The sequence below is a fragment of the Oryctolagus cuniculus genome, chromosome 1 (genome assembly GCF_051225735.1).
Source record: "Oryctolagus cuniculus isolate XC-2025 breed Fujian yellow rabbit chromosome 1, ASM5122573v1, whole genome shotgun sequence".
In the NCBI taxonomy this organism is placed as follows: domain Eukaryota; kingdom Metazoa; phylum Chordata; class Mammalia; order Lagomorpha; family Leporidae; genus Oryctolagus; species Oryctolagus cuniculus.
The window spans coordinates 3,264,733-3,289,707 of NC_142867.1; the positions used below are offsets into that span (position 1 = coordinate 3,264,733).

General features: G+C 66.0%; 1 long non-coding RNA gene across 4 annotated transcripts; it reads right to left on the minus strand.

Moving 5' to 3' along the window:
* Positions 1-17,356: 17,356 nt before the first annotated feature.
* On the minus strand, positions 17,357-20,222 carry LOC138846235 (uncharacterized). Of its 4 annotated transcripts, XR_016212196.1 has the most exons (4): positions 19,699-20,222; positions 18,443-18,621; positions 17,765-17,871; positions 17,357-17,590 (listed from the first exon to the last, which is right to left on the minus strand). It is a non-coding gene; the product is annotated as an uncharacterized LOC138846235 (long non-coding RNA). The 4 variants fall into 4 exon arrangements; XR_011383706.2 differs by having other exon boundaries at positions 17,765-18,621; positions 19,699-20,220; XR_016212195.1 differs by having other exon boundaries at positions 17,765-18,621; positions 19,922-20,219.
* Between the last annotated feature and the right edge of the window lie 4,753 nt (positions 20,223-24,975).

Sequence of the window (24,975 nt, forward strand, 5' to 3'; positions counted from 1 at the left end):
CTTCACCTTCCTGTTCCTCCCCACAGGACAGACAGAGCCCCACAGCTGCTCCGCCCTTGCCTCCTGCTGAGAGAGAGAGAGAGAGAGAGAGAGAGAGAGAGAGAGAGAGAGAATCTTCCATCTGCTGGTTCACTCCCCAGGTGGCCGCAACGGCCAGAGCTGCGCCACTCCGAAGCCAGGAGCCAGGAGCTTCTTCCAGGTCTCCCATGCGGGTTCAGGGGCCCAAGGACTTGGGCCATCCTCCACTGCTTTCCCAGGCCACAGCAGGGAGCTGGATTGGAAGAGGAGCAGCCAGGACTCGAACCGGTGCCCATATGGGACGGCAGCTCCCCACAGCGCCAGCCCCTTGCTTGCATTCTTTAAGGTGATATTTGGCTGGGGTCTCTGCGGTAAACAGTGGCCTCGTGGCTGGATCAGGGAGCGGCCGAGTCCCAGGCTGCCTGTGCCGCGTCTCACTCGACTCCTGGACTCCTTCTCACCCCGGTCCCGGTATTTCTGCAGAATGGCCGTGTCTGACAAACAAGAGCAGGTGCCAGCTCCCCCTCCTCCCCAGGCCCCTCCTGGGGCTGGGGCCGCCCGCTGGGGTGAGAGCCCCTGGCTGCCCCTGGGCCCTGCCCGAAGCTGTGGGGGCCGAATTAGCTTCTTCCCGGGTGATCATTTGTCTGCACTGTGCGTGCCCAGCCGGTGTGTGCCAGACCCGCCTCTCCTGCAGGTGCCAGGGACCCCTGGGATGGTGGCTCAGAGGGCCTGGCCAAGGCGGTGAGGGAGGTGCTGGGAACAGCCCCCACGTGGCACGCTGTTGGCCTGGTGCTGGGGCTGCCCTCAGCCACCAGGCCGAGCAGCACGGCCCCAGCCCAGGGCTTCAGCCAAGGGTGGTCCCTGGCTCAGGTCCCGGGGGAGGCCACACCCAGACCCAGGTGTCCAGGGCCGGCCGCTCTGGGGCCTCTGACTCCTGGGATGGTGGCCGGTGGCCCCTGTCCGTGACCCTCCCATGGCTGTGTGTGTCTGCGTCCCCAGTTCTCTGCTCGCGTGGACCTGGCCGGATGGGACTGGGTGTAGCCAGATGGAACTTGGTGCAGCTGGATGGGACCAGGTGCAGTCAGATGGGACCCAGTGCAGCCGGATGGAACCGGGTGCAGCCGGATGGCCTCATTTCACCTTTAAAGGACTCCTCTCCAAACGTCACCTCCTGAGTACGGGGGTCAGGGGTCAGGCATCTGACGTACGATTGGGGCGGGCACAATTCCACCCCCAACAGGCACCTCTGAAAACTGGGTGCACGAGGGCCCCGTCGCCACCTCCTCACCCTGGCACCTTCACTGTCCCCGCCCCTCCCCTTCATCCGGCCCCTCACACGCGGGCCCCTGCTCTCTGGAGGCCTGCGACCCCAGCTTGGGGGTGGTGTCCGGAGCCCCAGGTAAGAGTGGGGGCTGCAGGGCAGTGTCCCCCAGACAACCCGTCCTGGGGTGCCCCCTCCGGTGTTGGGGGGTGGATGCTGCAGCCTGCGTGACCCAGGACTCCGGGGGACAAGAGCATGAGACCCGCAGGGGGACGGGAGAGGACGCCAGGAGCAGGGGACAGGCCACGCTTGCCCGACGGCCTGTCCGCAGGGGGGTGGCCTCTTTCTTCTCACCAGACGTCCACTGTCTTGGGATCCCAGCACCTGAATGAGGCCACCGGCCCCTGTCAGAGCCCAGGGGAGGCACCGTCCCTGTGCCCAGCTGCCCAAGGCCAAGGGCAGCTATTGTCCTCAGCAGGGTTGCAGCCGGTGACAAGGACAGGAGAAGGAATGGTGGCAGCTGGCTCATTCCATGGCTCCCAGCGGGTGGCCTTTGGGGCGGGTCATTGGGGGGGGTCCCACCAACAGTCAGCCTGGAAAACAGGAAAACCCCAGCCCCTCCCCCCACCCCTGGACGGGCCCTGAGGTTGTCTCTCACCCGAGGGCCACTGTGGCAGCAGAGTGCTCAGAGCTGAGCTGGGCCGGTGTCCCCAGCCCTGCTGTCCCCAGCCCTGCTGTCCCCAACCCTGCTGTCCCCAGCCCTGCTGTCCCCAGCTGGCCAGCGCTCTGCAGACACTAGGCTGCCTGTGCCCGGCAGTGTGTGCAGCCACACCGCGTGCCCGCCCCAGGCTGTGACCCCAGGAACGCTGAGGTGGGGCTCCGGGTGGGGGGGCCGTAGTGCCTTCTCGTCCCCACACTGGCCTGCGGCCCCGGCTGGTTTCTGGAGGGACGTAGAGAGTCGCTGCTTTGCCCCTGCACGCCTGCCAGCCTCGTGTCACCTCCGCAGGCCACGTGGGCCACACACCTTCCTCCTCCCTCCTGCCTGTCGGAAAGAACCGGTTTTCTATTACATCCAGGTGCAGCTGACAAGCAGGCAAGTGTCCGGATCGCCCGTGGTTGCCCGTGACCATGACTCAAGTACACGTCCCGGCTCCTCCCCCGGCTCGTGGCCGGGACCACAAAGCTCCTCCCAACCCTCCCCTGCCCATGCGTCCCCCCCGACGGTCACTTTGTCAGCTCTCAAGCTATGCGCCAGGAATCTTCAAAAAAACAAATCTGTGGGCAACGCACATTAGGAGAAAGCTAAGCAGGGGTTTCAAGTATGTTCTGCATGCAAATAAACTTAGCTTCCCACGCCGTGTTCCCCAGGTGCCGGGGAGGCCCCTGCGGCCGGGCCTCTGCCAGAGAGCCCACGTCCACCTGCTGATGGAGGGCTGGACGGGTAGACGGACGTGTGGGTGTGTCCGCGTGGAGCTGTGTTGAGCGAGTGACCGGAAACTCCACGGCCAAGGCAGTGGCCGTCTGCGCTGGGCCCTCCCGAGAGACACAGCCCAGCGTGGGTTGCTGGGGAGGCCGGAGTTTCCCTGGTGAGAGACCGAGACCCAGATGCCTTTAAACCGTGCTGAGGGGCAAGGTGCACCCTGGGGGAAGTCCGCAGGGGAGAGACCCATCCCACCCCCTGAAGCCATTTCGTCCGCACGTTTGGGGCCTGTGCCGGGCCTCACCTCCAAGGAGAGCAGCTTTGGGGACGGCTCCCGCCCTGCCTCCCGGGAGCCCCTCTCTCTCCTGGGCTGGGGTCCGTGAAGGCCCGCCCCCCCGGGGGCTCCTGAGAGGGGGCCAGCGTTCTGGGCAGTGGGATGCTGGGGGGACGCCCGGGCCTGCCCTGCTGTCCCTGGCCTCCTGTTCCTCTGCCCGTGCTGGGGTCTTGAGGGCAGCGGCTAAGCAGGCATTGCACTGGGACCAGCCTGGGGGGGGATGGGGGGGATGGACCGCTGTCTTCCCCGCCCTGAGATGCACCATCAGCGGGTCCCAGAGCTGGGCTCCGGGGCTCTGCGTGCTGGCCTGGCCACCTGCGGCTCTGTGTCTTCAGATCAGCGTCCAGAAGCCCAGGGCTGCCCCATGCCCGTCTGCACCTCTGCAGGCTCTGCTCGCCGGCCACCTCCCTGCTGAAGGCAGCAGCCCGAGTTCTGCGGGCCAGTGAACGGGGCTACCATGGCCAGGCACCTGGAGCCCCAGGGCCCCAGGTCCCTGATGACACCCGGCCAGCCTGGGTGGCACTGCACCGTCCCACTTGGAACAGCTCTCGCCGGGGCTGCCTTTTGGCGAGGCCCGGGGCTCATTCATACAGAACAGTGCAGAGTGCTTGCCGCCGGTGTCAGGCCGGGCAGTGCCCAGAGCAGGGGGCTGGTTGCTAGGAGATAGTCCGCCAGGCATCTGCTGCGCCCCTGGGGCTCCCCCTGGCCCTGTCCTCGGCCTGCTCAGTCCCGTGTGCCTGAGATGTCTCCGCAGCTGGGCCCTGCGTGCTGGGAGCCGTGAGCGGCTGCACACCCTCTCTGGGCCTCCTTCATCCTCAGCTGCCTGGGATATTCCCAGCATCCTTTGCTGCTCTGAGATGGCCCACTGCCTGCTGCCCCAGCACAGAGCAAGAGGGAGCCGGCAGGAAGGGAGGAGTCTGGGCCCGGCTCTGCCCCTACGGCTCTCAGCATTTCTAGAACAATCTAAACCTCCCTCCTGCCCCATGGTACTACCACTTGCTGGGCCCTGTGCCCCAGGGGGATGGGAGGAAGGAAGCGCAATTCAACCTCTTCCCAGGCACCCCTGGGTGTCCAGGGCAGAGCCTGTTGGGACAGAGGAAACACTGGCTGTGGAGGGAAGGGCGGGGGCAGGGCAGCACCGCGGGGGCCCCAGCACCCGCACGGTCGGGGCTCACCAGTGTGGGGACCAGGAGAGCCGGAGGCCAGACCCGGCTGCACCGTGGTTCTTGGTGTGGCCCTGGCCCACACGGCCCCTCTGGCCTCAGCTTCCCGATGGGGAGGGCAGGTGGACACGTCAGCCCTGCGCTGAGTGTGGCGGGGAGCAGGCGCCCCCAGCCCAGGCTGACGGAGGGGAAGAGCACAGAATGAATTCGAAGAGAGCTGGGGGCGGGCATTTGGCCTGTCTGTCAAGACCCCACGTCCCCCATCAGGGGACCTGAGTCCCAGACGCAGCTCCGGCTCCCGACTCTGGCTCTGTGCTAACGTGGACCCCGGGAGGCAGCGGTGCCGGCTCAAGCACTCGGGCTCCCACTGCCCACCGGGTTCAGCTCCTGGTTCCCAGCTTCAGGCACTTTTGCAAGCTGGATAACCACGGCTGTGGTGGAAAATAAAACCTTGCAACTTACAATCACACAAATCAGATTGAAAGTAAGTGTAAGACGCGCTCAGCACCGTCGCTTCCTCTTCTGAGTTGTTATCCAGGCTCTGAGGTTGCCCGAGCCTGGGCCCCTGGGGGCGCCCGCCGCCCGTGCTGCAGTGCCTGGGTGCGGTCTGGCGCTGTCCCTGATTCCAGCTTCCTGCAGGCGCACACCTCCCAAGGCAGGTGGGGCCCGGCCATGCCTGGGGGACACCTGGATCGAGTCCCGGCTGGCTCACTCTCACCTCCTCTCTCTCCTGCTTCTCAAATACATACAGTTCATTAGACATTTTAAAAAGCAGATTGGGGCTGGTGCTGTGGCGCAGCAGGTTAAAGCCCTGGACCGAAGCGCCGGCATCCCAGATCGGCGCCAGTTCTAGTCCCAGCTGCTTCTCTTCCGATCCAGCTCTCTGCTATGGCCTGGGATGGCAGTAGAAGATGGCCCAAGTCCTTGGGCCCCTGCACCTGCGTGGGAGACCTGGAGGAAGCTCCTGGCTCCTGGCTTCAGGTTGACACAGCTCTGGCCCTTGCGGTCATCTGGGGAGTGAACCAGCAGATGGAGGACCTCTCTCTCTATCTCTACCTCTCTCTCTAACTCTGTCTTTCAAATAAATAAAATAAATATTTAAAAAAAAAGAGCAGATCGACTGAATGTGTAGTGTGGCCACACCCCCACGTGTCCCTTCCCGACCCTGTGTTCAGTGACCGGGGTAGTTTGCCACTGGGGAGTGTTTTCAGCAGAGATTAAAACAGATCCCCACAGCTTTGTGGGCCGTGTAGACTTAAGAAAGCGCTGGAGAGGGGCCAGCGCTGTGGCGCAGCCAGTAAAGCCATCACCTATGATGCCGGCATCCCTTATGGGCGCCGGTGCGAGTCCCGGCTGCTCCACTTCCAATCCAGCTCCCTGCTAATGCACCTGGGAAACCAGCAGAAGATGGCCCAGGAGTGTGGGCCCCTGCACCCATGTGGGAGACCCGGGTGAAGCTCCTGGCTCCTGGCTTCAGCCTACTCCAGCTCTGGCCGATGCAGCCATTTGAGGAGTGAACCAGCGGATGGAAGATCTCTCTCTCTCTCTCTCTCTCACTCTGCCTTTCAAATAAATAACGATTAAGAAAGAAAAAGTGCTGGAGAAGCCATCATACCATGAGTAGCTCAGAAACCAGGCACTACTCTTCCAGGATTTGAAACTCACGCCTCCTACAAACAAGCGCCTCCCGTGGCTGGTCAAGGAGTTGAGTTCCAATGTCACATCTTTTTCATTCACGTGTGGCACCTTAGGTACAAGGCCGTGTCAACCAACACAGCCAAGCTGGTTCCTGAATCATGTCGTGATTAGCAGTGGACACGGAGGCGGGCAGCATCCAGGGCTGTGTGGGCCTGGGTGTGGGGAGGATTTGGCTGCTGTGGGCCAGGATTACCAGGGAGTGTGCTGACTCAAGCTGCAGGGGAGTGACCAGCTTCCAGGCACGGCCTAGGGGCCCACACCAGAAACCACAGCATCACCCGACTCTGACCCCACCATCCCTTCTGGAATCCCTCCACCCTCGGTTGCCCCAGACAACGCCACGCAGACACCTTGTGGTTTTCTGGATGCCCAGCACCACCCCCAGCACTTGCCACGACCTAGCCTCTTCCGTGGCCATCCTGTCGCGTGCACCCACGCCATCCCTGTGGCGTTCGCTGGAATCTCCTGGGTGATTCACAAAGATGAGCACTTCCTTCATGTGTTGACGGAGTGGCAGTCTAGAGATCGCCTTGTAAAATGCCCATGCAAGACGCTTGCCCATTTCTGTGTCTGCTTGCTTGTTTTCTCAGCTTTAATCTTTTAAAAAAATTTTTTGCACCAAAGGAAACTTATCTCTTTAAAACATATTTATTTATTTAGTTGAAAGAGTGAGAGAGAGAGAGAGAGAGAGAGCTTCTATCCACTGGTTCACTTCCCAAATGGCTACCATGGCCAGGGCTGGGCCAGACTGAAGCCAGGAGTCGGGAGCTTCTTCCAGGTCTCCCACACAGGTGCAGGGGCCCAAGGACTTGGACCATCCTCTGCTGCTTTTCTCAGGAGCACTAGCAGGGAGCTGGGTCAGAAGTGAGGCAGCCAGGACTCAAACTTGTGCCATACAGGATGCCAGCATTGCAGATGGCAGCTTAGCTCGCTGCACCACCAGGTCAGCCTCAGTGAGGTCATTCTTTAGATCTTTCCGTGGGGGGGAGTTCCTGCTGCAGCCCACAGATCCTAGGGCATCAGGGAGGCGTCATCACACACAGCCTCTCCCATGCTGTGCGGGCTTTGTCACCTGCCTCCTGCAGCTGGTAACGAGCAGGAGACCCCGTGCCCTCAGCACAGTCTCACCTGGAAACATCACCCATTCCCAGGCGGCACTTCCTGCACCCTGCCGAGGAAGCAGCTGCCCATGTCCGTGCCGTGGGTTTTCTAAAACCTTGGTGCTCTGGACCCCAGGGGTCGGTCAGGATGCACTCCTGTAGGGATGCCCAGGGCCTCATACCCTTTCTTGGGGAAGGCTTGGCTGCCGTGGCCCCTTGGCCACTGCAGGTTGCGCCAGGTTTGTGGGTCTGCCCTGCACTGGCCGGCATGGATCACAAGCGCCCGTGGGTGCCGTCGGGCAGCGGCTTTGGTTCTTCTTCATGGAGCTGGCTCGGCTGTTCCTAGCGAGGGAGAGGAAGCCGTCCCCTGCAGCCGTTTTTCCATGCATTTAGCACCTCCCTTGCCCCAGCACCAGAGCTGAGTGTGTCTAGGGCGCAGATGTGGTCCTGCGTCTCTCCACGCTCCACTGGGGACCCTGGGTGGGCGGGACGTGACCACCCAGCATCACAGAGGACGTCCAGGGCAAGTGTACACCCAGGCCTGCTGAGGCCAAAGCCCATTCATTCATGCATCATTCAGCGCTCCACACACTTCAGCTGTGTGTGCCAGGCCGTGCGTTGAGAGCCTCAGCTGCCACGGTGCTCATCTCTAACACCCTGCAGGCGCCTGGGCTGCTCGCAGGAGAAGGGGAGGGAGGTGATCTGGGCCGGAGGAGTTGTGGGGGGGTGTGAGGGCACCTGGTACATGTGGAGGCAGTGAGTGAGTCCTTCTGACCCAAGCAGGCGATGGCCCAGTGCAGGCTGGGCAGCCGGACCCTGCTGGGGATGCCAGGGGCTGGTGGGGGCCCTGGGGTGGGGCTGGTGGGGGCCCTGGGGCCTGGTGGAGGCCCTGGGGTGGGGCTAGTGGGGGCCCTGGGGTGGGGCTGGTGGGGGCCTTGGGGCCTGGTGGAGGCCCTGGGGTGGGGCTAGTGGGGCCCTGAGGTGGGGCTAGTGGGGCCCTGGGGTGGGGCTGGTGGGGGCCCTGGGGCCTTGTGGAGGCCCTGGGGCAGGGCTGGTGGAGGCCCTGGGGTGGGGCTAGTGGGGGCCCTGGGGCGGGGCTGGTGGAGGCCCTGGGGCGGGGCTAGTGGGGCCCTGGGGTGGGGCTGATGGGGGCCCTGGGGCAGGGCTAGTGGGGCCCTGGGGTGGGGCTGGTGGGGGCCCTGGGGGTGAGGGGGGATGCACTACTGGAAGTAGGAGAGGCAGGAATCCAGGTGGGGGCTGTGAGGGCCTGCACCAGGCCGAAGGCATTGCCACTTGGTGACCGGGGTGGGGGCCTGGGACTGGTGCCCCCTGCTGGGCCTCAGCCCGGGCTCCTGGCTGCAGCACACGCTTGCTGAGTGACTGAGTGAGGTCCTCTCCTGGCAAACACCGAGCCCTGGTCACTCCCGGAGCTCTTCCTGCCACGTGGTCCCGTCCCCCGGACAGACCTGGGCGGGGAGGCTCAGAGCGAGGACGGAGGGACCACGGCTCCCAGGCAGGGTCCTGGAGGTGGCGGCCCCTCCCGAGGTCGGCCCGCTGCCCCTTCGCCCACCCTGTCCCGCGTGGCTGCAGCAAGTGGACACTGCTCATCCCCAGCCATTTGCTCAGCGGCCGGGCCCATGCAGGACTGGATGGCGGCTTCCCCTGGGGTCCTGTGTGTCACCCTGTCCCGCCCTCCACCCACCCACAGTCGTGGAATGGAGGCCTGGGGGAGGGGGTGCCAGCCCACCCTCCTCCCAGCTCCCTGGGCAGGTGCCCCGTGGCCACCCTCCAAAGGGCCCCACGTGCCCCCCCATCACTGTCAGTCCTGAGGTTCCTGCTCCGTTGGGGAGAAGGGCGCTGCCTGTCCCCCGGGCCCCGGGCCCTGTGCTGTCCCTGGGGGTCCCCACACTGCCCTCCCCTGCAGGCTCGCTCCACCCAGGGGCAGGGAGTCAGGGACGGGCAAAGCTTCCCTGGCAAAAACAGGGGCTCGTTCCAGCGCCGGCATCATGGACCCACGCGCTGCTGCCACTGCGGGCAGCCTGCAGCCACGTGGGGCCCTGGAGGATCTCTGGAAGTGTCCGCCCCGGAGCCCACAGCCCCTGGACTCTGCTCAGGAGGGCTGGGCACCCCGGGCCCAGGGAGGACGGCGTAGGGAGGGGGCGGCTGGAGCCTGGCTCAGGCCTGGGGCCCTGGGTGCCATCCTGGCTGGACATCCTGCGGCGGTGTGGGCGTGGCCAGCGGCAGGGTCTGGCGGGCGTCAGCCTGCTGCACCGTTTGCTTTCTGGCTTGTGCTGGGGGCCGTAAGCTGGGCTCAGCGCTCAGTGCCCCGGCTGTCACACGTCCCCACCACACCCCCATCCAGCCACCCCTCGGCCTCTGCCCCCGGCCACCCCGTTCTGCTTCCTCCCCCGGACCCCTGGCCTGGCTAGGCCATCCCCCTTCCTCCCCCCCCCTCCCCGCCTCTGCCTCTCCCTCTCCCTCCCTCTCCTCCTCCACCCCCACCCCCACCCCTGAGCTTGACCTTGGGCTGCTCCCCCACGCGCCGAGTGGTTCAGCGAGGCCGTTCCCAGGTTGGGCTCACCTTGGCCGCACCAGGCTCCGGCTTCTGGCCCCTGGCCCCTCCGTGAGCCAAGTCGAGGTGGTGAATGATGGGGAGTCTGGGCCATCTGCCACGCCCTCAGGCCCTCCTGGGGGCTCCCAGGTGGCCACGCCGGCTGAGGCCACCTTCCTGTTTGACAAGGGGCTGGGTCCCAGGACAAGGAGCAAGGGTTTGGGTGGGGGTCAGGCCTTGGTCCCCGGGAGGGGGGGCCAAGACCACCCTCACTCTCGGGACTGTGCCACTGCGCCCCGGTCATCCGTTCACTCGCCTGCTGCCCACTCCAAGGCAGGGACGGGCGGGGCGCCGGCACAGAGGGGTCCAGCGGTGCCTGCCCGTGAGGCCCGGACGGCAGTGAGCATCTGCGTGTGATGAGTATCTGTCACCGGGGACAGGAACCTCCCGGGAAAATCCGACACGTTAGACGTTCCAGTTCCCTCCCCAGGTCGAAAGTCTGGAAGGCTGCCTGGAGGGGGTGGTCCCAATGCAGTGACCCCTTCCGGAGGGGCTGTGACTGACAACAAGGCCGTTTGCTAAAAACCCACGGAGCTGAATCCGTGCGCCCGTTTGCTGGTTCAGTCCTCACGGCAGCTCTACCAGAAGCGCAAACGGTACCCATGTTCTGGCTAAGGGGCACGAGCTGCAGTGGTGAGGTCACACGCCCAGGGTCACCAGGTGCCACAGCTGGGGGTCGTCCCGAAGCCCCCACCCTCACCTCGCAGTGTTCGCTGGTGCTGTTCACTGAATGCGCCTGACACACACCCGGGTCTCGGGGCGAAACCGTGGGACCGGATCCAGCTGGGGGTTGCAAGGGCTGGTGATGCACCCGCTTCCTGGCTGGAGCCTCTGGCGGCTGGAGCGCTCTGGCTTTTCCCGCAGGTCCGCGGGGGAGCCACCGTAGGAGGGCGGGATTGGCCTCGGCTGTTTGGAGCCACCCCACCCGGGGTCCTGGCAGCCGGCGCCCAGGTGAGCAGAGCCGAGCCTGGAAGCTTTGAGAGGGGCCACAGGAAGTGTCTCCCCATCTCCTCCCCCTGTCCTCTTTCCTGCCCGCCACCCCTCCCCGATGCTCCTCACCCCCGCCCCGGCCGGTCAGCTCCTCTTGCCTGCAGTAGGCGGGGTCCCTTGAGGGCGTGGTCGAGAGGACCCCTGGGCAGGGAGCCAGGCGGCCAGGAGGCATCTGCATGGTCCTGGCCAGGTGGGTCTCTGCCAGCCGGGCTGGCGCCTGCCCGCCCTCCGCTCCTGGCTGGGCGTCTCTGAGCCCTCCCCTCCCCACCTCTGGGCTCTTTTGGGCCTGGCCCCGGGGGGTTTGGGATGAAGGAAGCCCCCCCACCTCCCCTGAGACCACCCACGGGGGCTGCGGGATTCCTGTCTGCTCGTCGGTGAGCAGGAGGCCAGCCGTGGTTTTGGATGGGATCCCTGCGTGCCGCCCCAAGCCCAGAATCCGAAGCCCACTCCGGCCCCTGGGCAGCGGCTGCTGTGTGGTCAGCGGGTGCCCCCAGTGCCCACAGCTGTTTGCAAGCTCCAGATTCCAAGATGGCGGCCGAGGGCCTGTGGCCGTGGCATCGGCCCACCCCTGGCTGGGGCTCCCTCTGGGCTGTCTGGAGCAGGATGCCACCAGCCCAGGCAGTGCCTGTGGCCAGAGCCTGCAGGCGTCCTCACTGGCCCTCTGGGCTGGTGGTCACCGGCCCCCCGCCCCTCCCGGGGGCTTCCCGCAGCGGGCAGTGCTCCGAGAAGGCGGCTTTGAGAGCCCAGGAGGCCCCAGCGGCTATGGTGCCCTCCCAGCCCTCATTCCCCCGCCCCGGGGGGCCAGGCCCAGGCCCAGACCCATGCCCATGGTCCTGTCTGCCTGCCCCGCTGTGGTCTGGCCTCCTGGCCCCTAGAGCTCCCTCCCCACACGGCCCTGGGTTCCAAGCAGAGCCCCCCAGGACCCCGACACAGTCTCTGGGAAGACAAGCAAACGGCCCCTGTGGTCAACCCAGCCAGACGGACAGGGACCAGCACGGTCGGGGGGCGGGGACAGAGAGGGGCCCCACCCCTGCCTCACCAGCTGTGGGTCCAGCCAGGTCCCTTTGCCCTTGCTGTGTGGGCAGACCCCCGACCAGGGCAGCACGCAGCCCAGCTCGGGGATGCCATCTGGGCCGGCTCTGTGAGACCCTGGCCTCTGGCTGGACGCCGGCAGAGGGGCAGCTGCTCCTAGCACCGCTGCTGCCGACTCTGCCCCGGCTGCCGGCCTCGTCCCTCGCTGACCACTCAGCAGCCCTGGGTGGTTGGGCCCCACGATCGTGCCCATTCCAGGGGTGGGCAGGCTGGGGCCGCTGAGGCTGCGTCGGGTCTCTGGCCGCGGCCCCGCTCCAGGGCCCCTGTGTGCTTCTTCTGGGGACGCCTGGTCTCTGTGCTGCTCAGGAGGGGAGGTCCACAGGGACAGGGGGCTGGGAGCTGTCCCGCCCCTGCCTGGCTCCCAGGGACGGGTGGCGGGTGGAGGGGGAAGGGTGCTGATCGGGGTGCGGGCGTTGGGGGGGTCCCGGCCGTGGCCTCGGCAGGTGTGGCGGTGCTGAGCTCTGTAATGGGTGAGAGGTTAGCACCAAGCCCCGGAGCCCCGGCAGCCCAACGCCGGAGCGCCCACAGCGGGAACGTGGCTCTCGCCGGGCAGGTGCCCCTGACGGCTCCAGCGCAGGCAGACTCGGGGTCAGCCTGGGGCAGGCTGCAGCCGTCTCAGCTCAGGCCTACAGGGTCCCAGCCAAGGGGACCGCGCGGCCACGACCTGGCCCGCGGGGAGGCTGGCGCCCGGTACACCCCTGGGTCTCCTGCAGGTGTATGAGCCGTGCGCTACCCTCGGCACCTGTGCACAGGGCCTTGCGGCAGAGGCTCTGCATATGTGACCAGGGTGAGGACCCAGCGGTGGGCGTCCCCCTGGGCTACCGGGGTGGACCCCAAGTGCAGTCTCAGGGGTCCTGGTGGGAGGGAGGCGGAGACTGGGAGACGCCCGGCGCTGGCCTGAAGGTGGGCGAGGGGCGCACAGGCGGCCTCCGGGAGCTGGGCCCCCCGCAGCCCCCCGACCTGGACCTTCCCCAGGGCAAACTCCTCTTTGGCCGCTGGCCCCGAGGACTGCCTGACCCTGAGGAGACCCACACACTGTGTTCTGGGCCCCTGCTCAGTGGCTGCCGCCTCGGAGCCAGACCCCGGCCAGGGCCCCACCCGTGGACACGTCGTCCTGGAGCCCTGCCCCAGGGCGTGGTCTCCCGTGTGTGCGGCGTGGGCAGCCAGGGCCTCGCTGTTACAACACTGCCCCTGCCCATGCTGCGGTGGGGTCCCCCGGGGCAGCTTGCCGCGAGTGGCTAGAACGCAGGCTCTGGGCTGTCCCAGCTGGACACCATGGGGCGGGGGAGGGGGTGCTGATCTCCCAGCTGTGGACGCTGGGAGTCCAAAGTCCAGGGACCCGCGTGGGCAGGTTCTGGGCGGGCTCCTGCTGTGGCTCGCGGGTGGCCGTCACGCTCTGGGTCATGGTGGAGAGAGGGAGGGAGGCCAGCTCGCTCGTAAGGACCCCAGTCCCTCCTCGGGCCCCAGCCTCCTGACCCCAGCTAGCTCTCGTCACCTCCTGCGGCCCCGCCTCCAGGCACTATCTCACCGGGGCGGGGGGTGGGCACAGAGGCCGTGCTGTTGTGAGCCCTCAGCTAATACTGACTTGGGGCGTGAATGACCGAACGGCCATATCCGGGCACAGCCAGAGTCCTCGGCTGGGTGAGTGTCCGGTGCTGCGGCCACTGCTCCTCTGTCCCTCTTCAGGGACCCTGAGCCAGCCCCCAGGTCCCGGCGCTGGGCGGGAACCCAGAGCCAGAAGGGGCGGCTCCTGCCTCATGGATGCCAGTGCCTGCGGCAGCCACCGGCCCCGCCCCGCGCAGCCCCCCTCTCCCTCTTCTCCCTGGGTCTCTCCACGTCGGGGCCCCCCGGGGTCTCAGTGCAGGTCCCTCCTCGAAGTCCTGCTCCGAGGTCCCATTGCACAGGGCCATCTCCAGACACCCCGAGCCCCGGCCTCCCCGTGGGGCTGTCCTGCCTGCTCTGGAACCCAGCCCGGGCGTGAGTGGGGCAGTCGAGGTCTGTCCAAGGGGGAGGGGCTGGGCTTGGCTGTGGGTTTTGGACACATTTGGGCCTCAGTTTCCCCAAGCATGGTGCAGCCTCCAGCCCCTCTCTCGAGGTTGCTCTCTGCACCCTCCCTCTCCCGGGCTGGGGCTGGAGGGTCCTGGGCGTGGGTCCGAGGGTGTCGGCCTGAAGTCTGTCGCCTGCCTGGTTGTGGCACAGGCCAGAGAGCCGACCCTTCACCCTCTTCCCAGCCACTTGGGGCGCAGCCTCAGAGGCAGGAGGAGCCCCCAGGCTGGCCCCACTCATGGGGATCTGCAGGGGGCAGGCCCAGCTGCCCTCTGTGCCCAGCCCCGTGGGCGGGCAGCACCTGGGGACCAGGTGAGAGAAGGCGGCCAGCACCTGCCAGGCCCCCGGCCCCTGCCCAGCCGGGGAGTGGGTACGGAAGCCCCCTGCCCCCACACTGCTGCTGCTGAGGGCTCACTCCTCTGTGGCGCCCGCCCCTGCTCACACGGGGTGGAGACCCCTCCCCGCCCCTGCCCCGGGCTCCACCTGTTCTTTCTGGAATGTGCGTCTGCAGGCTGACCCCGGGCAGCGCACAGGGGCAGGAAATGGACGCAGGACCCTGCCTGTGTGAGGTCAGCCCCAGTGCCGGCCCCCCGGACTGGAGCCGCCCTGAGCCAAGTCCTCTCCCGGGGCGGGGTGGTGGGGGAGCTGTGGGAAAGGCCGAGGAGCGCCTCCACCCGTCCGGTGCGCTCCGAGCAGAACCTCCCCCCTCCCTCACGGGGCTGCCCGGCCAGGCCAGCACAGGGCACTGGGAACCTGCTTCCTGCCCTTCAGCCAGGGCACAGGGCGTGCACAAGGTCCCGGGCGGGATGGGGGCCCTGGCGGGCTGCAGGAGCCACAGGAAACAGAGGCACCCAGAGGAAGCCACGCCCCCGCCCACCTGTGCGCAGAGGGTGCCCCCGTCTTCCTGAGCAGTGCAGGGCCGCTGGGGGGAGGCCACACACACCAGGCCTGGCTTCCTCTATATGCACCCACACGCTTGCGCACATGCACCCACAGCCAGCATGGCGCATGCACACGCGTGGACACGCACACACACATCGTCCCAGCTCAGCCAGCTGCTGACCGCAGTTCCTGTCTGTCCAGGAGGTCCTCCTGCAGGGGCCACGTGCCTGTCCCGCCCGATGCCCCCTCTGTGGGTGTGGGCCTGGGAGCCAGTCTCAGCCAGCTCAGCTGCCAAGGGTCCCCCTGCCCTGCCCCCTGCCCCGCCCTGCATCCCCCCCCCCCCAGTGGCAGCAGCAGCCCCAGCCCCAGGAGGCAAAGCCCTGGCGGGTCCCGCGAGGCAGGGCGAGCCGCTCCCGAGGACTCTGCCCTGGGCTTGCGGGCGGCGTCTCCTCCCGTGCCCTCCCGCGGCCGCCCCTCTGCGTGTGACTGCGTCCCCAGCTGCTCTTCTCAGGAGGACACCTGTCCCGTGCCGCCAGGGCCCGGTTTACCCTCATGCCCTCTGGGACGGCCCCAGCTGCAGCTGGGCTCACGGGCCCGGGGCCTGGGCTGGGGACCCCCTGCACATGAAGCTGGGGACGACCACCCCACCCCGGGACCTCTGCAGGGTCCTCCACGGATGCTGAAGCCCTCCAGCGCCATGGGCGGGGTGGACAGAGGCCCAGGGGAGACGGAGGGGGACAAGGAGCTCACGGCTGGAGCTCGGCTGCGCTGGGCGTCATCCCCGCCACCTGGTCCTCTTGTCACTTCTCATCATCCCCGCCGCCTCTGTTCCTTTTGTCACCTCTCGTCACCTCTCGTCATCCTCGCCACCTCTGCTCCCCCGTGTCTGCTGGAGGACCTGGCGGCCGTGCCCTGCTGCTGCTGAGCCTCCGTGCTGGCCGTGGCCTGGGCCCTGCACCCGGCGCCCGGCCGCTCAGCACAGCTCCCGCAGCCCCAGAGGCCACGCACTGCACTGCGTCTCTGTTCTGCACTATCCCAGCCGGGTCGCTGCTTCTGTCGCAGTAAACGTCCATCCCCACGGCGGCCGACGCAGAGTGGCCGGCCCCTGCTGCTCCCTGCTCCAGCCCCGCCCCAGGGCCTCTGCACAGGACACCGACCAGAGGCACAGGAAAGCCCTGCAGCACCTACTGCACCTCTGAGAGAGTTGGCCTGCCCATGCACAGGACAGCGTGTGCACCCAGGACAGCATGTGCATCCCAGGACAGCGTGTGCACCACAGGACAGCGTGTACACCCCAGGACAGCGAGTGCAACACAGGACAGCGTGTGCACCCCAGGACAGTGTGTGCACCCCAGGGCAGTGTGTGCACCCAGGACAGCGTGTGCACCCCAGGACAGCACGTGAACCCCCAGGACTGCGTGTGCATCCCTAGGACAGCATGTGCACCCCAGGAAGCGTGTGTACCCCCGCACAGCGTGTTCACCCAGGACAGCATGTGCACCCAGGACAGCGTGTGCACCCCAGGACAGTGTGTGCACCCCAGGAAGCGTATGTACCCCAGCACAGCGTGTTCACCCAGGACAGCGTGTGCACCCCAGGACAGTGTGTACACCCCCAGCACAGCGAGTGCAACCCAGGACAGCGTGTGTACCCAGGACAGCGTGTGCATCCCAGGACAGCATGTGCACCCAGGAAGCGTGTGCACCCAGGAAGCGTGTGCACCCAGGACAGCGTGTGCACCCCAGGACAGCATGTGCACCCCAGGACAGTGTGCATCCCAGCACAGCGTGTTCACCCAGGACAGCGTGTGCAACCCAGGACAGTGAGTGCACCCCAGGACAGTGTGTACACCCCCAGCACAGCGAGTGCAACACAGGACAGTGTGTGCAGCCAGGGGACAGCGTGTGCACCCCCAGGACAGCATGTGCACCCAGGACAGCGTGTGCACCCCAGGACAGTGTGTACACCCCCAGGACAGCATGTGCACCCAGGACAGTGTGTGCACCCAGGACTGCGTGTGCATCCCAGGACAGCGTGTGCACCCCAGGACAGCATGTGCACCCAGGACATCGTGTGCACCCCAGGACAGTGTGTGCACCCAGGACAGCGTGTGCACCCAGGACAGTGTTGAACCCCAGGACAGCGTGTATACCCCAGGACAGTGTGTGCCCCCCAGGATAGTGTGTGCACCCCCAGGACAGTGTGTGCAGCCCAGGACAGTGTGTGCAGCCCAGGACAGTGTGTGCAGCCCCAGGACAGCATGTGCACCCCAGGACAGTGTGTGCACCACAGGACAATGGTGCACCCCTCGTGCCGTTTCCCTGGATAAATAGCAATGCAGAATGAAGGCAGAAGCAGGGAACCATGGCCCCGTGCCTGTGTCCTGACCCCATGATGTTGAGACCACGGGGCAGACTGGTGAGCCCGAGCATGGAGTCCCCGTGCTCTCGTGGTTCGTAAGGGGGTTGTGTGTGCAGAAGCTGCTGGTGGGCACTGGGGACCCTGCAGGCTTTGCGAGCATCCTGGACAACTGGCCTTGGCCCTGGACGCGCCCAGACCCCAGGAGGTGACCTCTGAGGGCGCCCTGGGGAGCTTCTGGGGAAACGGGGTGAGCAGTTTGGTTTGGTGCCAGCATTTCTGAGATCTGGGCGCAGCTCTTTTATAACACACGTTTTCCAAGAGGGCTTGGCGGGTCCCACAGCCGCAAGGATCTAAAATTGCCTTTTTTGAGCACCGTCTTTTTTTTTATTTTCAAGATTTATTTTATTTATTTGAAAGACAGTTACACAGAGAGGGAGAGAGAGAGAGAAAGAGAGATCTTCTATCCACTGGTTCACTCCCCAATTGGCCGCAATGGCTGGAGCTGAGCTGATCCAAAGCCAGGAGCCAGGAGCTTCTTCTGGGTCTCCCACGTGGGTGCAGGGGCCCAAGGACTTGGATCATCTTCCACTGCCCTCCCAGGCCACAGCAGGGAGCTGGATTGGAAGTGGAGCAGCCAGGACTCGAACCGGTGCTCATATGGGATGCCGGTGCTTCAGGCCAGGGCGTTAACCCACCGCACCACAGCGCCGGCCCTATTGAGCACCGTCTTCTAATCCCATCCTCCATGGACTCATGGAAGAACCCTCAGCACCCTGGCCAGCACTGACCTGTGAGGCAGGGTGGGGCTCCCGGGGGCTTGCGTGGTTCTGCGTGACCTCTGCAGCTGGGTGTCCTCCCGCATTCACCGTGCCTGGGGTGCGCCTGAGACAGGGTCCTGGGGATAGGTGCATCTCTGGGCCTCTGCCTTGGACGGGGCTGGGCGGGAGCCAGCTCACAGCGTCCACTCTGGATGACTTGTGGGGCAGGCCTCGTGGCTGAGGGCAGGAGGCTGTAACTGCCCTGAGAAGTCCAAGTTCCAGTCTAAGAGGGCCCCTTGGGGAAGGGAGGGGTGAACTCCAGTCACCCCGACTTGGCCTGCTGGCTGGCCCGCCCCTGGCCCCGCCCCTTTCACACCTGGCTCAGGCCTTGCCTTCCCCTGCCCACAGTGAGCTCTCCTGGTCACTCTCCGCTGAGGAGTGACATGGGTGGTCCAGGTGTGTGGGTGCAAGTGTGTGTGTGTGCACACATGAGCACATATATGTATGGACACGCAGGCAAGCATGTGCATGTATGTGCCTCTGTGTATGTGTGTGTGCATGTGGATCTGTGCATGTACATGTGTGCCTGCATGTGTCTGTGTGCCTGTGCACGTATGTGTGCGTGTAGGGGGCGGGTCTTTCCTAGTGAGCTGTTTCCTTCGTGACAACCTTACCGCCCGGCGTCCCCGGCGCCTGGTCGGACCTCACCCGCGCTCAGCAGTGATTCTGGGAGGGGCTTCCTTTCTCAGCCCCAGGCCCGGCCACCGCAGAGGTGGGGTCTCACCCCAGAGACCCGGCTTCCCCCTAATTCTTCTCCGGGCTGATCTGCCACGAGGCGTGTCCCACGGACTCTCTGTGGCCGTGACCTCCGCGGTGGCCGCGCGCCCCTGCAGTGGAGGGACAGGGAGCTTGCGGTCAGGCCTCGCAGGGAGCTCCCGGGGCGTCAGGAGAAGGGCAGGCGCGGGGCCGGGCGGATCCCTCACAGTGCACCCCGTGGGCCTGGCGCGGTTTTCATAGACTCTCGGGCTGGTGCACCTGTTGGGTTGTGTCTACAGAGTGGAGCTGCATTGCCCGCGCCTGGGCGTGCAGGGAGCAGGGCTGGGAAGCAGGGTGTGGGCCGGGCAGGGCAGGGGGCTGGACGGGACGTGGAGCAGCCAAGGGCTGGATCTGGCGCGCTGGTACAGGGCACTGGCTCCGCCAGCAGAGGATTAGCCTGCTGATCTCAGCCCCGACCCGTCTTCCCGGAGATCACTTGCCTGGCAACTGTTACTTTGTTACTTTGTCTAGCGACCTTCTGATTTTTGGGAGAACTTTTAAGCAGAGCTCTACCCTCCCCCTCCAGGGTGCAGCGCGCAGCCTTGCGCTGGGCAGGACGGGGTCCAGCTGGCCTCCAGGACCTGGCCGCCGGCGCTCCCGGGGCGGCAGGCACCTGCTGAGCAGAAGCCCCTTCGGCCAGCTCCGTAAGACCCCAGCCCCCCAAGACCCCAGCCCCCCGGAGCCCGGTTTCTGTCTCCTTCTCCCCCGCGCACGGGTCCCGCCCCCTCCTCCTTCTCCCCCAGAATCTGCCTCGTTGTGTCCCCTGCGGAACGTGTCACGCTGCGCCCGGTGTTCGGGATCGGCGGCCGTGACCGTGGCCTCATTCTCAGTGCGACCTCTTTGGTGACATCCTGGAGGCTGGATGGGCAGGTTGGGGCTGGGTTCTTCCGGGCACCCTGGGGTCCCCAGCTCGGGTGCTCTCGATGGGAACTTGGAGGTTAGAGCGCCCGTAGCCAGTGTGAGAGCTGGACGAAGCCTCGAGTCAGACCCGCAGCCAGCGTCGGGGCTCTTGGCCGGCTGCACCCAGGGTCTCCAGCTCCCGCCGTGTCCCACTGGGCTTGCAGCCCCTCGCCCCGCCCCTCATGGCTGCCAGCAGCCCCCTCCCAACCCGGCTGCCCCAGAGGGATTTCCCTTGCTCTCTTACTCACAGCGCACGCCCAAGCCAGGGTCAGCTCTCCCCTCCGGTGCCCGACCAGGGATCCAGGCTTCCTGACCATGCAGACTCCACAGGGCAAACCCTCTGCCCTGCTGGGGTTCCCAGAGCCCCCCTAATTGGGGCCCCCAACTCCTGCCATGAGAACCTGAGGCTGAGCAGGCCGGGAGGCCCGGGACCCAGGTGGCCACGGATTCCCGCTTGAAGGTGTCACTCACCTCTGTCCTGCTCACCTGGCCCCAGCTCAACCTTCAGGTCAGCTACGGCCCCCGCCCTCCCCAGCACAGCTCACACTGCCCGGCTCCCCGAAGGCCACTCTCCCGCCCAAACCTTCAGTGGCTCCCCATTGCCCCAGCCTAGACCTCGGCTCCACGCAGGGCCACGAGGGCGGGGTGTGGCCTCGTGAGACCACCCCCCACTCCCATGTCCACCGCCCCCTGGGGAGGGGGTGAGACTTCCTGTCTGTACTCCCAGCCGCAGTTTCCAAAGAGTTTGTTTTCTTTCAAAACAGGTTATCGAGTGCCCAGCCGGCCAGCGGGTCGGGGCCAGAGGCCGGGAAGCCACGGAGGCCCACTGCTGAGTCACCTCCCCGAGCTGGGCCACACGGGCACGGGGGCTCCTGGCCCAGTCCAGCCCAGCAGGGTGGCCCGTCCTGTGTGCCCAGTGTGCAGGGCCCAGGGCAGGGACAGCAGGGCTGGAGCCTGGGTGTGGGGTGCTCTGGGCCCCTGCATCCTGTCTCCCAGGTGGCCTAGGGAGGACTCCGGGGTCCCGGCACAGTCCCGGCCCCTACCCCGGCCAGCGCAGGAGCAGATGCCTCACAGCCACACGGCGCCTCCCTGGCAGCATCACGGCCACGAGCGCCGTTTGGCCGAGGCCGCGGGAGCTGGAGCTGCCGGCGCCTTCCCCGTACCGCGCTCCCCGCCCCACCCACCACGTGGACCCAATCGGAAGCTCTTGCCGTGGAAGGCCGCACAGGCGGCAGCAGGAGCCGGGACCCCCAGCACCGTCCTGCCCCTGGCCAGCCTGGCGGGTGCGTCTCTGACCACTTATGCGAGATCCCGGGCAGTGCGGGAGCACCTGCTTCCCCGGCTCCTTAGCCCGGTGCTGCGACCCTCACCCGCTCGCCCGCTGTCAGTTAATCGCCCGCTCGCCCGCCCGCTGTCAGCCCCAGCAGGCGTGAGGCTGGGGACTCCGCCTTTCTCCACTCCGCAGCCAGGCCCCTCCAGATCCTGCTCCCGCCCACGGAGGCTGAAGGCCCGGCCGCCTCCCCGGGGCCCCGGCTCACAGCACCCAGGGTGCAGGGCCTGGGACCTGGCCTGGGCCAGGTGAGCAGCTTAGCCCGGGAGCCCGGAGCCTGGAGCTGGAGGCAGCTGTGCAGATCCCAGGGACCCAGCCAGCTGTGCAGATCTGCCCACACTTGGGGCCACCACAGAGCCCTCAGCCCCCTCCCCACCTGTGGCAGGGGCTGGTGCAGTCTTGGGGACCCGGGAGGGGTGGGGCAGCCCAGGGTCCCCGAGGGCCTCTGTGCTGACACAGGCTCCCGCCCCACGCTGGAGCACCCGCTCCCCTCCACGGTTCCAAGTGACCTTAGCCCCACTGCCCGGTGGCATGGACGCCAGGCTGTGTGGGTGGCAGCTGGTATGTGCCCCCGAGGCCTTCGGCCCCTCTCAGATGCCCTCGTGGCCCCTGAGCAGCCCTGGTGGCCCCTCCCTGACCCTGGGCCACCTCGAGCCCACAAAGCCCCTGGAGGCAGGCGTTTCTGCGTTCCCACTTCACAGGTGCAGAAATCAAGGCCCAGAGGGAGGCAGAAGCCAGGCCTGGGCCACACACGGCTCATGACGCCGAGCTGGCTGTCACGTGGGGGGCCCCGTCTGCCTTTACCACCCCCCACGTGGCACCCCTCACAAAATCCGTGTGTCTGAGTACCCACGGGAGCCGCGGCCCCAGGCACCTGCCCAGGCTCTGCCTCGTCCCCCGCAAGCTTGCTACCACCCAGTGCTGGGGAAGCAGAGGGGGAGCGGGGGGTCTGTGACCAGGGGAGGAGCCCCAGGGAGCCCCAGGACACCAAGACGGCGCCAAGAGCCGTGGCCCCTAGAGTTGTGTAGTGCACAACCCACTCAACCACACGACGGCTGCCGTGGCAGGGTGGGCAGATGGGAGCCCCTGGCGAGAAGCACTCCCCCAAGGGAGTCTCGACAGGTGTGGGGTAGGCGGGGCATGGAATGGGGGCGGGGCTCTATGTCCTCACTGGTCTCGTGGAGACAGACTCAGGAGGGCAGAAACGGGGCTGGGAGGCAGCAGAGGCCAGCCCGGGAGGTGCCGTCCTACCGCCCACGGACACCCAAGCTGAGGCTGCAGGGGCCTGGGCCGGCAGCCTGGGAGGGGCAGGGCCCCCCAGCCTCAGAGCCAGCCCCCAGAGCCCCCTGGGTCCTGCTGAGTGACCAGGGGCACCCCAGGCCTCGGGGAAGTGCCAAGTCTCCCGGGGGAAGGTGGTCGGGGCGATTAGAACGTGACTCCCCAACACCAACGGCGATGGCACACGGGAGCTGTCGCTCGGCCCTGTGTGCAGGGCTTTGTAAGGATCACTTCATTTAAACGGAAGCTGGGATCCAGATCAGGACCCGGAGCCGACCCGCAGAGCAGCCCCCTCCCCGCAGTCGCCCGCCCCAGGCCCCCAGCTGCTCCGTGGCACGGCGGGCGTCCGAGTCAGTGGCTGTGGCCACGGGGCCCCCTGCCCTTGAGTGGCCTCTCGCAGGTGGCTGTCAGAGACAGAAGCCGGCCGGGGCCCAGATTCCACCCCGCTTCTCGGGCCGCTGTGGGCGGCTGTGCACGGGTAACCAATGGCCCTGCCTGCAGAGGGCGCCCCGCCACCCAGGGGGCTCAGAGACAGAAGCACAGAGGAGGGTGAACTCACTCGGGGGCCAATCTGCCCTCAGCTTGCAGACCTGGGTAAGTCTACACTGCCCAGACCTGGGTAAGTCTACACTGCTGGAACCTGGGTAAGTCTACACTGCCCAGACTGTGTAAGTCTACACTGCTGAGACCTGGGTAAGTCTACACTGCTGGGACCTGGGTAAGTCTACACTGCCCAGACTGGGTAAGTCTACACTGCTGAGACCTGGGTGAGTCTACACTGCTGGGACCTGGGTAAGTCTACACTGCCCAGACTGGGTAAGTCTACACTGCCCAGACTGGGTAAGTCTACACTGCTGAGACCTGGGTAAGTCTACACTGCCCAGACTGGGTAAGTCTACACTGCTGAGACCTGGGTAAGTCTACACTGTGCAGACCTGGGTTAGCGTCTACACTACCAGCTGCCTGGCCCCCAGGTCTCTGAGCTGCAGCCCTGCCTGTCTGGGACCCCGGGTTGCACACACGCCCACCCTTGAACTTGCGTGCTGCCATCCTGTGTAACACGTAGCCCACGGCTGAGAAGCAAGAGCGGTGAGCCGATCACAGGCGTGGGGAAACACGCAGTGAGGTGTGGACGTGAGCACGGATGAACATGAATGTGGGTGTACACGCACATGGGCACGGGCGCACGCGGACATGGATGTGAGTACATGGATATCAACGTGAGGTACATGGATATCAACGTGGAGGACACAGGCATGAACGTGAGTGTACACGGACACGAACACGAGTGTACACGCATGGACATGCGTGTACACGGACACAAACACGAATGTACACGGATGGACACGAGTGTACACGGACACGAACACGAGTGTACACGGATGGACACGAGTGTACACGGACACAAACACGAATGTACACGGATGGACACGAGTGCACACGGACACGAACACGAGTGTATATGGACACAAACACGAGTGCACATGGATGGACACGAGTGTACATGGATGGACATGAGTGCACACAGACGTGGATGTGAGGATACCTGGGCACGAACACGGCTGTGCACAGGGCACGAACGTGGCCCTACACGCCCCCTGGGGACGCCTCGGCGGCCGGTGAGGGGCTGCTGCTCACCGCGCTCACACGTTATCATCACGTCACAGGGAGATTTCACCCGAGCCGGTGGCTCCACTACAGCAGCATCACCACGTGCTGGCTGGACGCCAGGCACCCACACCCCACACCCCTGGGCACCCACACCCCACACTGCTGGAAATCCACACCCCACACCGCCGGCACCCACACCCCACACTGCCAGGCAGCCACACCCCACACTGCCAGGCAGCCACACCCCACACCACTGGGCACCCACACCTGACACCACCGGCACCCACACCCCACACCACCAGAAATCCACACCCCACACTGCCGGCACCCACACCCCTACACTGCCAGGCACCCACACCCCACACCACTGGGCACCCACACCCCACACCGCTGGCACCCACACCCCCACACTGCCAGGCACCCACACCCCCACACCACTGGGCACCCACATCCCACGCCACCGGGCATAGCCACCCCACCCAGCAATCATTCGACAATGGTTTGTTTTAAAAAAGGACTCATTTATTTACTTGAAAGATGGACTTACAGAGAGAGAGGAGAGAGAGAGGTCTTCCATCTGCTGGTTCACTCCCCAAATGGTCTCAAAGGCCAGGGCGGGGCCGGGCTGAAGCCAGGAGCCAGGAGCTTCTTCCAGGTCTCCCACGCGGGTGCAGGGGCCCAAGGACTCGGGCCATCTACCGCTTTCCCAGGCCACAGCAGGGAGCTGCATCAGAAGTGGAGCCGCTGGGACTCGAACCCGCGCCCACATGGGATGTCGCGTTAAATGCACTTTGTTACGTAACGCACCCCTCAGTGTTTCCCAAGAGTGGTGCCTGAGAGACCCAACACGTCCACGGCAGCAGGAGAGGGGACACAGGCGAGGGGGTGGACGGCCCAGGGCTCTGCAATGGGGGAGAGCAAACCACGGCCCCACGGCCCCACACCACCCCTCACACCCACCCCCACGCCACCCCCACACCACCCCCCACACCACCCCCCACACCACGCCTCCACACCCACCCCCACGCCACCCCCCACACCACGCCCCCAGCATGGCGCTGAGCGCGAAAGATGGCGTCGCACCCGCTGCTGCAGGTGTGTTACCTGCGAGTGTTGCGTGGGGCGCTGATGGATTGCCGGGAGAACCTTCTGGAAGTGCCGGATGTCTTGGTGAAGGTGGTGATTACCCGAGCGTGGATTGCCGCCTGCCCTGAGGGCTTCACTGGAGGCAGATCAGACCCCCACGGAGCTGAGCTGGACACCACGCCCTGAGTACTAGTTCCCCTCTGCGGAGCTGGCCGCTTTT